We start from the raw sequence: 7877 nt of genomic DNA, 5'->3' as shown, positions 1-7877 counted from the left end.
GGACAGCAATAGGCATAAGGAAGCCATGCCCTGCTCCTGAGGAGCTTACAGTCCAGAGAATAAGTGGAGTGGGAAATACTTGATGCTAGGCCTTGGTTCCCTCAACCGTCAAGGGAGAAATTAGACAAAACCCTCTACAGTCTCTGGTCCCTTCTTGTCTTAAACATGCTGTTTACTTTCCCAGATGAAAGTTCCTAGAGGCCCCAGGCTGTGCTCTCCCATCTTTGGATTCCCTATGGTACCTGGTGCGGTACCTTGCAACTAATTGTTGCTTATTACCTTATTTTTTTTAACTGAACTGATTGGGATACAATTGTCTAATTTTTAAAACAGAAATAAAATTAGAGGGCGATAAAGAAGAAAACTTCTCTGGCCATTATCGTAAGAAAAGAGTGTCCTCAATAAATAGATCCTAGACTATGATGGGAGGCAGCACAGAGGAGAAGACACAGAAAACCTTCCACTTTCAGACAAGGACTCCCCACTTTGGGCAAATTGCTTAGCCACCTTAAGCCTCGACTTCCTCAAATACAATAAGAATAATCATACCTACCTCACAGGGTTGAGAGAACCTCATCAGATAACGAATGTGAAATTGCTTTCTAAGTACGAAGAAGATTCACTAACATTAGTTAATATCGTTACCACTGATTCCCATGCGTGGCTGCAGATCCACCCCGCACCTCCACTGCCTTCTTCCCTGACCCTAGTCAACTGGGTAGAGGATGGAAGGATATTTAACTCTTAACTTCCCTACATTTAAACTATTGACTGTCTCACATCTAGAATTTAAAATGTAGCTAAAATCAGGTTTCCCATTTTTGGAAATATTTGTTGATTAACTAATTTGGGAAAAGAATATAAGAAAGTCAAGAAAGTAGGTAAAAATTATGCATACATTTGGTTCATTCCATTTAGAAAGAAATAGGACATACCAAAAAACATAAGGAAATTATTCAAAGAAGGAAAATAAAAGTTCACGAAGATATTCACTGCAATCTTATTTACATCAGTGGAAAACAATGACTTTCTTATCCAGCACTGGAGGAGCATCAAAGGCCCCTACTGTCCTCGAACCTCAGGGTGACTGCCTTTGGGGAAGAAGAAATTATGGAATGGAGGTTCTTGAGCTCACCTTCAGTATTCTGGATTCAGTAGGTTTGGTTCAACAACTAGACATTTGTATTCAGCACCAATGGCCTAAGCAATGGCTGTGGTACAATCATTTAATGGACATTTTAAAAAAGATAATGTCGTGACATGGAAAAACACAATTATAATTGCTTCGGTGATTTGAAAATCTTTAAAAATAGTATAATTATAATTTCCTAGATGACTTTAATGTCTGTATTCATTCAGACCAAGCAATATGTGGATTTGGGATTTTATGAACACTTCAGAAAAAAACCCAGCCAACAGTAGTGGTTTCTGCCCTTCCCATCAAGGCTTCTAATTAGTGTAACTGAGTAAATACTTCCTGGATCTTAGGGGAATAGCTTAGATTTGTCAATAGACAATAGGACAAGACACAGTACAGCAGCATAACCATTAACCTCTGTCACAAAAAAAAACAAAACAACAACTATAGCAACTACTACCACAAATTTAGAACCCAGAAATGTTCACACTGTGACAATTCAGTGTGCAGACATTATAATCACACATATATAACACCATTGTGGCTTTTCCAGAACCATCCGAAAGCTTAAAGAACTTTGACCTTTATCCACCGCTGGTGTTGCTAAATTAAAAGGTTTAGGTATCTTTTAATCCCTTAGCACCTTCAGCTGAAATGCATTCTCTGGTACTATGGATAAGAAGAAATGAACCAAGAAGCTGGCTCATTTATAAAATAGTGATTTTTAATAGTCTTCTGTTTGGAGCCCAATCTTAACAGTTAATCTTGGGTAATAAAGCATTTAATAGATAAGTACTTCTTCCCCGTGCCTCTTCATTTCCCGGGGAGGGCAATCTATGTAAAGCTCACATTTCCCATTGAAATGGGACGTGTTGGATGCTAGAATTGTTCCTAGGTTAAGTCAAACCAATTGTTACTTAAGAGAATCAGGCCAAAGTGGATCTTCCTCTCTATTCTCTAATACCTACCTCTAAGTCCTCCTTTGTCAAGAGCAAACATAGCCACGGAATGCCTTAGATATAGTGGAGCACAGAAATTGCTTTCTTCTCAGAACTGACAAAAAGGAAGAATTTACTCACTAACTCAATTACTTGTGATAACTAGAAACATAATGCAAAGTCCCAGCCATGGTCTGGTCCTCACAATAGGAGCTAAGGATAAAGTCCCACCAAAGATACTATTTACAACAAGGTAGGATGTAGGAATTTGGATGGCGTTAAAAATATATTCCTTCATCCCATACCAGCAACAAAGCTGTAGACAACTGGTCCAGGAACTGATTTTTGATCATTGTTGCAATGGTCAGACCAGGACCTTTAATCTTAGGCCTTACAAGGATCTTTAAAAAGAAGTAAGCTACACTAAAGTATTCCAAAAACAGCAATAAATACAGATAGATAGATTAAAAAAACCTTATTTGATACAAACTTTTTAGCATCTACTATGCTTCTGATTTCATTTGGGCAGAGAATACCCCTGTATTGTTTTGCAGAGTATTAAACTCCTATTCTGGGTATATAGATCTTTCTCTAGTAAACTTGGGTTTCCCTCCTATATTTCCAGGGTCAAAGCCAGTTTCAGCCCAACTCAGGTGAAACTTTAATTCTGGAGAGAGGCATATATCATTCTGACCAGGGTGGACCTGGTGTTCTGTCCCCAGCGATGGCCATTCTTAATCTGAGGCAAGCCCAAAGAGCTGGACTGTCCTAAACTATGTGGAGGGCTGTGGGGGGCCAGGGCCAGGTGTCCAGTGTGGCTCAGACCCCTGAGAACCCACCAGCTCAGCCCTGCAACAGTTCTGGATCTTGTGTCTCCGACTGGCTTCCCTGAGCGTCAGACTAAGTTGAACAATCGGACTTGTCACCCACCATTGTCCCACCAGTTTCTCCCATACCTTTTGTCCTTGGGTCAGCGCACAGTTCCGAGCTTGGGTCAGTATTTGCCTGGCTTCCAGGTGGTTGAAAACCTCATAAATAACAGGACAATGTTGAACACGTGAAGACAATTGTTCTCTAAACGCAACATTCTCAAAGTGGTGAGGGCGCAATTTTGGAGGGTGGGTTTCTATCACTGAGGCATTAGGGAGTCCTAAGGGCTGATCCCTCTGACCATTTTATACAGAAGGGAAAGTATGTGGCACTGGTAGAAAATGTCCCTAAGCTAGAGCTGCTCTGCAGAAGCCAGGGCAGATGGGAGCATCCCATGAGCACACTGAAGAACCCCCATCCTTGTGATTAATCTTACCTGCGCCTCTCACCTCACCTGTGCCTCTCACCTCAGATTAGACAGCTCTTTCGCACATGGTATTCATTTGATCCCACAACAATTAAGGAACATCACGCTGGGCTTACTGCCAAGTTATCTCGTTACAGTAGAGAAAGCACTATCTCTAGAAGGTTCCTACTTCAGCCCCAGAGAAAACTCTTTCTAGATTAAATCCTACTGTGCATTCCCCACTCCCATCCAGACTTTTCCTCATGTGCCTTTTTATATATAATATATTCCAGCAAATCCTAAATGTGTGGGTTCATCGCCGTCTCCTACCCTCATGCCCTCCTTACAAGCAGCCTTCCTGGTGCCACAGACATTAGTGAAAGCTTCATCACAGAAACTTACTCATCCTCCCCCAGGGCTCCCAGTTGTCTAGCCCAGGGCTGTCCAATAGAAATATAACAAGAAAGCCACATACGTAATTTAAGATTTTCTAGTAGCCACATTTTTAAAAAGTAAAAGAGGATAAACAAAGTTAATTTAAAAAAATTTCTTGTGGTGAAGTGTACATAAAATTCACATTTTAACCATTTTAAGGATGCAATTCAGTGGTGTTAAGCATATTCTCAATGCTGTGCAAACACCACAACCATCCATTTCCAGAACCTTTTCATCATCCCAAATAGAAATTCTGTATCCACTAGACAATAACTTCCCATTCCCTTCTCCCCTCAACCGCTGGTTACATCTAGTCTACTTTCTGTCTCAGTGAATTTGCCTCTTCTGGTTTCCTCATATAAGTGGAATCACACAACATTTGTCCTTTTATGATTGGTTTATTTCACTTAGCAGGATGTCTTCAAAGTTCATCTAGAGCCAGCTCTGATGGCCCAGTGGTTAAAGTTTGGTGCACTGCACTTCAGTGGCCCAGGCCGGTTCCTGGGTGCAGAACCACACCACTCGACTGTCAGTAGCCATGCTGTGGCAGTGACTCACATAGAAGAACTAGATGGACTTACAACGAGAACCTACAACTATGCCCTGGGGCTTTGGGGAGAGGAAAAAAAGAGAGCAAGATGGGCAACAGACGTTAGCTAAGAGCAAATCTTAAAAAAAAAAAAAAAACAAAGTTCATATATGTTGTATCATGTATCAGAATTTCATTCCTTTTAAAGGCTGAATGATGTTCCATTTTATATATACATATCACATTTTGTTTATCAATTCATCTTTCGATGGACATTTGGCTGTTGCGAACAATGTTGCTATGAACATTGGTGTACAAGTGTCTGCTTGAGTCTCTGCTCTCAATCCTTTGGGTGTACACCCAGAATTAGTGAAACTAAGTCTAAAAGTATATTTTACTTAACCTAATATATCCAAAATCTTACCATTTCAACATGTAATCATTAGGGGAAAAATGAGATGTTTGATATTCTTTTTTTTGTATGAGGTGTTCAAAATTCAGTGTATTTACAGTTCTTCCCAATTCAGATGATAAATTTTCACTGAAATTCTTGATCAGTATTTAGATTTCATAAAATTTATAGTTGAAAAAGTAGATTTACATACTCATGCTGTTCCAAACATACTTTAGAACATGTAAAAAATTAAAAATAAATACAGTTTAAAATTCAGCTCCACAGTTACATTCTAAGTGCTCAACAGCCACAGGCAGCTAGCGGCTTCCATACTGAACAGTGTAGGCCTAACCAATCAGATAGAAATGCCTCTCTCTGGCCCTCCACAGTCTGGCTCCATCTACCTTACTCAGCCTGCCTCCCACATATATTTCTCCCATATTCCTCAACATGTATTCTAGACCAAGTGATTCCAAACATTCATTCAAAAAATATTTATTGAGCACTGACAATGGGCGAAGCATTGTGCTAACCACTGCATATAATGGGAAACAAAACCATGTCTGCATGGAACCCAAAAGCAGATAGGACCACCAGACACAAAAACAAACAAGTGCACAAATATATATTATAAATTGTTATAAGCACTATAGAAACAAGAGTGAGACGATAGGACAGGCAGATATTAAGAGATAATCACACAAATAACAGTATCTTACAAATTTTGATAAGTGCCTGGAAAAAAAGAAAAGCAGGTGATGAGAGTTACAATAGTTGGCATTATTTAGAAGGGAAGTTTTTCAGAAAAAGAAGCAACTTGAAGCTGAGATGGAAGGACAGAGAGCTGGAGAAAACAGTACAGAAGGGGGACAGGTTAGTGAAGTGACCAGACAAAAGGGACAGCATGTTTAAAAGGCCTGGGGTGAGAAAGAGTTTCATCTCTGAGAATCGAAGAGATGAGTTTTACGTGCAAGTACAGACAGTGGTGCCCCGGAGGATGGGCCCGGAAGCAAGCAGAGCTTATGCAGATCTTTACATCACGGTAAGGATTAGGGAGTTGATACCAAGCACACTGGGAAAGCTGCTAAAGGGTGTTTATGGATGTTGGGTTGGCATTTCTTTTTAAAGGCCACTCTGGCTGCTTGGTGAAGAAAAATTCTGACTGCTCAGCTTGGAGCCTAAAGGAGCCTCCTCTCCTCCTTCTGAATCTTGACCTACGCTCCTCTGTCAAAGCTCACTGCACCCGCCATAACTCTTGCCTTGTACTGATCTACAGTTGCTTTATGTGCTGCCTCCCTTTGCTAGTTTTTCATACACTCGACTCACTAATGCACCTCGCTCCAACCGTAATCTTCTCCAGCAGGCAGGAAAAGCTGCTCGCCCATCTTTGTGTGCCCACAGCATGGAGCATGGAGCAGACAGACTCTGCCAATCTGTTAAATCGGATTGAGACAAAAGTCCAATCATAGTTCGCTGCTTTCTCTCCCCTAAAAGAAGCTGTGACCTAATTAACTCTGTCTTTGATCCAACTTTTCTGCACTCTCTTGCCACAAAGACTGAAATCCGCGAACAAGACCTGGGCAGCCTTCCAGCATCCAGGTTGGCAACACTTAGTTACGAAAAGGGCTTTTGTTTCAGGTCAGACTAGGGTTACGAAAGACTTCAGCCCATGTGTGACCTGGCATTTCAGAGCTTCAAGGAGCTCTTCTTCTACCCTTCAAAGTCCTGGCATGAAAGCTATGCACCCAACAGAGTTCTCAAGAAATGCAAACCCACCTCCAAGAGGTGCTTGCAGGTGCTTGATGCCCCGTCCTTAGCCAAGGACTCCGAAAGCATTGGGTTCCTTTCCACCTTCCATTTACCGTGGACTGAAATTTCATGATCTGGGGGAAAGAAGTGTGGAGAGAGCTCAAACTTTGTCACTTACAAACTGCAACCTTGGCCGGCTTAATCTCTAAGCCTGTTGTGACATCTAAAATGAGTGATGATACCTATTCCTACAGACTGGTTAGGAGGATTACAGACGAAGCGAAAAATCTAGCAACAGTTTGTGGTCAAACTGCTGTCTGTGCCTTTAAGGTTTTTTAGGGGGGTGAGCAGGTGGGAGGAAGGAAGAGGTGACCTTTGCCAAAAGAAAAGCTGCTAGGTTTCCTCTCAGCCTTCCTGGTGAATAAGACACTATGAGAGATATGCAGAAGAAAAAAAAAACGCCCACTTATGAAATATACCAAGAGAAATGTTCTCACTATCACACAGTTTATGGGGATACAAAAGTAAATATAATTCTAAGCTCAACAGGAGCAGCCTTTTGTTTCATCCTCACTCTCAGCAGCCTGGACAAGCATTAACAAAGTCTACAACGCAGGGCTAATTCGCCAATTATAAAAGAAGTCTTAAAGATGAGTAACGAGTCAAGGCTTCTCTCCACAGGCCTGCCCTAGAGTCAGAGGCGGGCTGAGCTGTCCGCAGACACACAGTTTCTTGCTGCCTCATCTCCTCTCTTCTCCCGCCCCGCGCAGTTCCACCCAGTCGCTTGTCGCGGGACAGGGAACGTCCAAAGCGCCAATCTGGATGCTCTGGGCTCCGGATCCGAGGGGCGTGGGACCACCAGAGTCAAGGCCACTCTGCATTTCTTCCCCCAAGGCCTCGGCCACCCTCGGATCCCAGGACTCCTCAATCCGGACCGCACAACTCTCCTCTCCTTGGCTCGGAGCCTCCCCCACCCCCACTCCCCGTCCCCGGCCGGGTCAGCGCGAGGACGAGGCCGGTCATTGCCCGGGAATGACCCGGCCCCGGCGCAAGCTCGGGGAGGGAAAGGGGCGAGCGCGCGCCTCGCGAGGCCCCGCCCCATCGCCAGATGCAGCGCAGACGGTGCACGGTGATTGGCGGGTGCAGCCGCGGGATGAATGGGGTGACCGCGGCGGGGGAGCGGGGCGGGGACCCGCAGGCGTCCGGCGGGGGAGGGCGACCGAGGGGCACTGGGCGGTGGCGGCCCCTCCCTGCGCCGCGGGCGAGTAACGGTCCCCACGCCTCGCGAGTGGAGGAGGGGGCCCAGTGAACGGTCTCTGGTCCCAGGGCTGGGTGTGGGGGCCCGGAAGTGATGGGGAGCCTGGGGGGGCTGCGGTCCAGACTTGGGGCGGGGCGGGGCGAGCCAAAGAAAGCTGCTC

The sequence above is a fragment of the Equus caballus genome, chromosome 20 (genome assembly GCF_041296265.1).
Source record: "Equus caballus isolate H_3958 breed thoroughbred chromosome 20, TB-T2T, whole genome shotgun sequence".
Lineage (NCBI taxonomy): Eukaryota > Metazoa > Chordata > Mammalia > Perissodactyla > Equidae > Equus > Equus caballus.
This window is presented reverse-complemented; position numbering follows the sequence as displayed.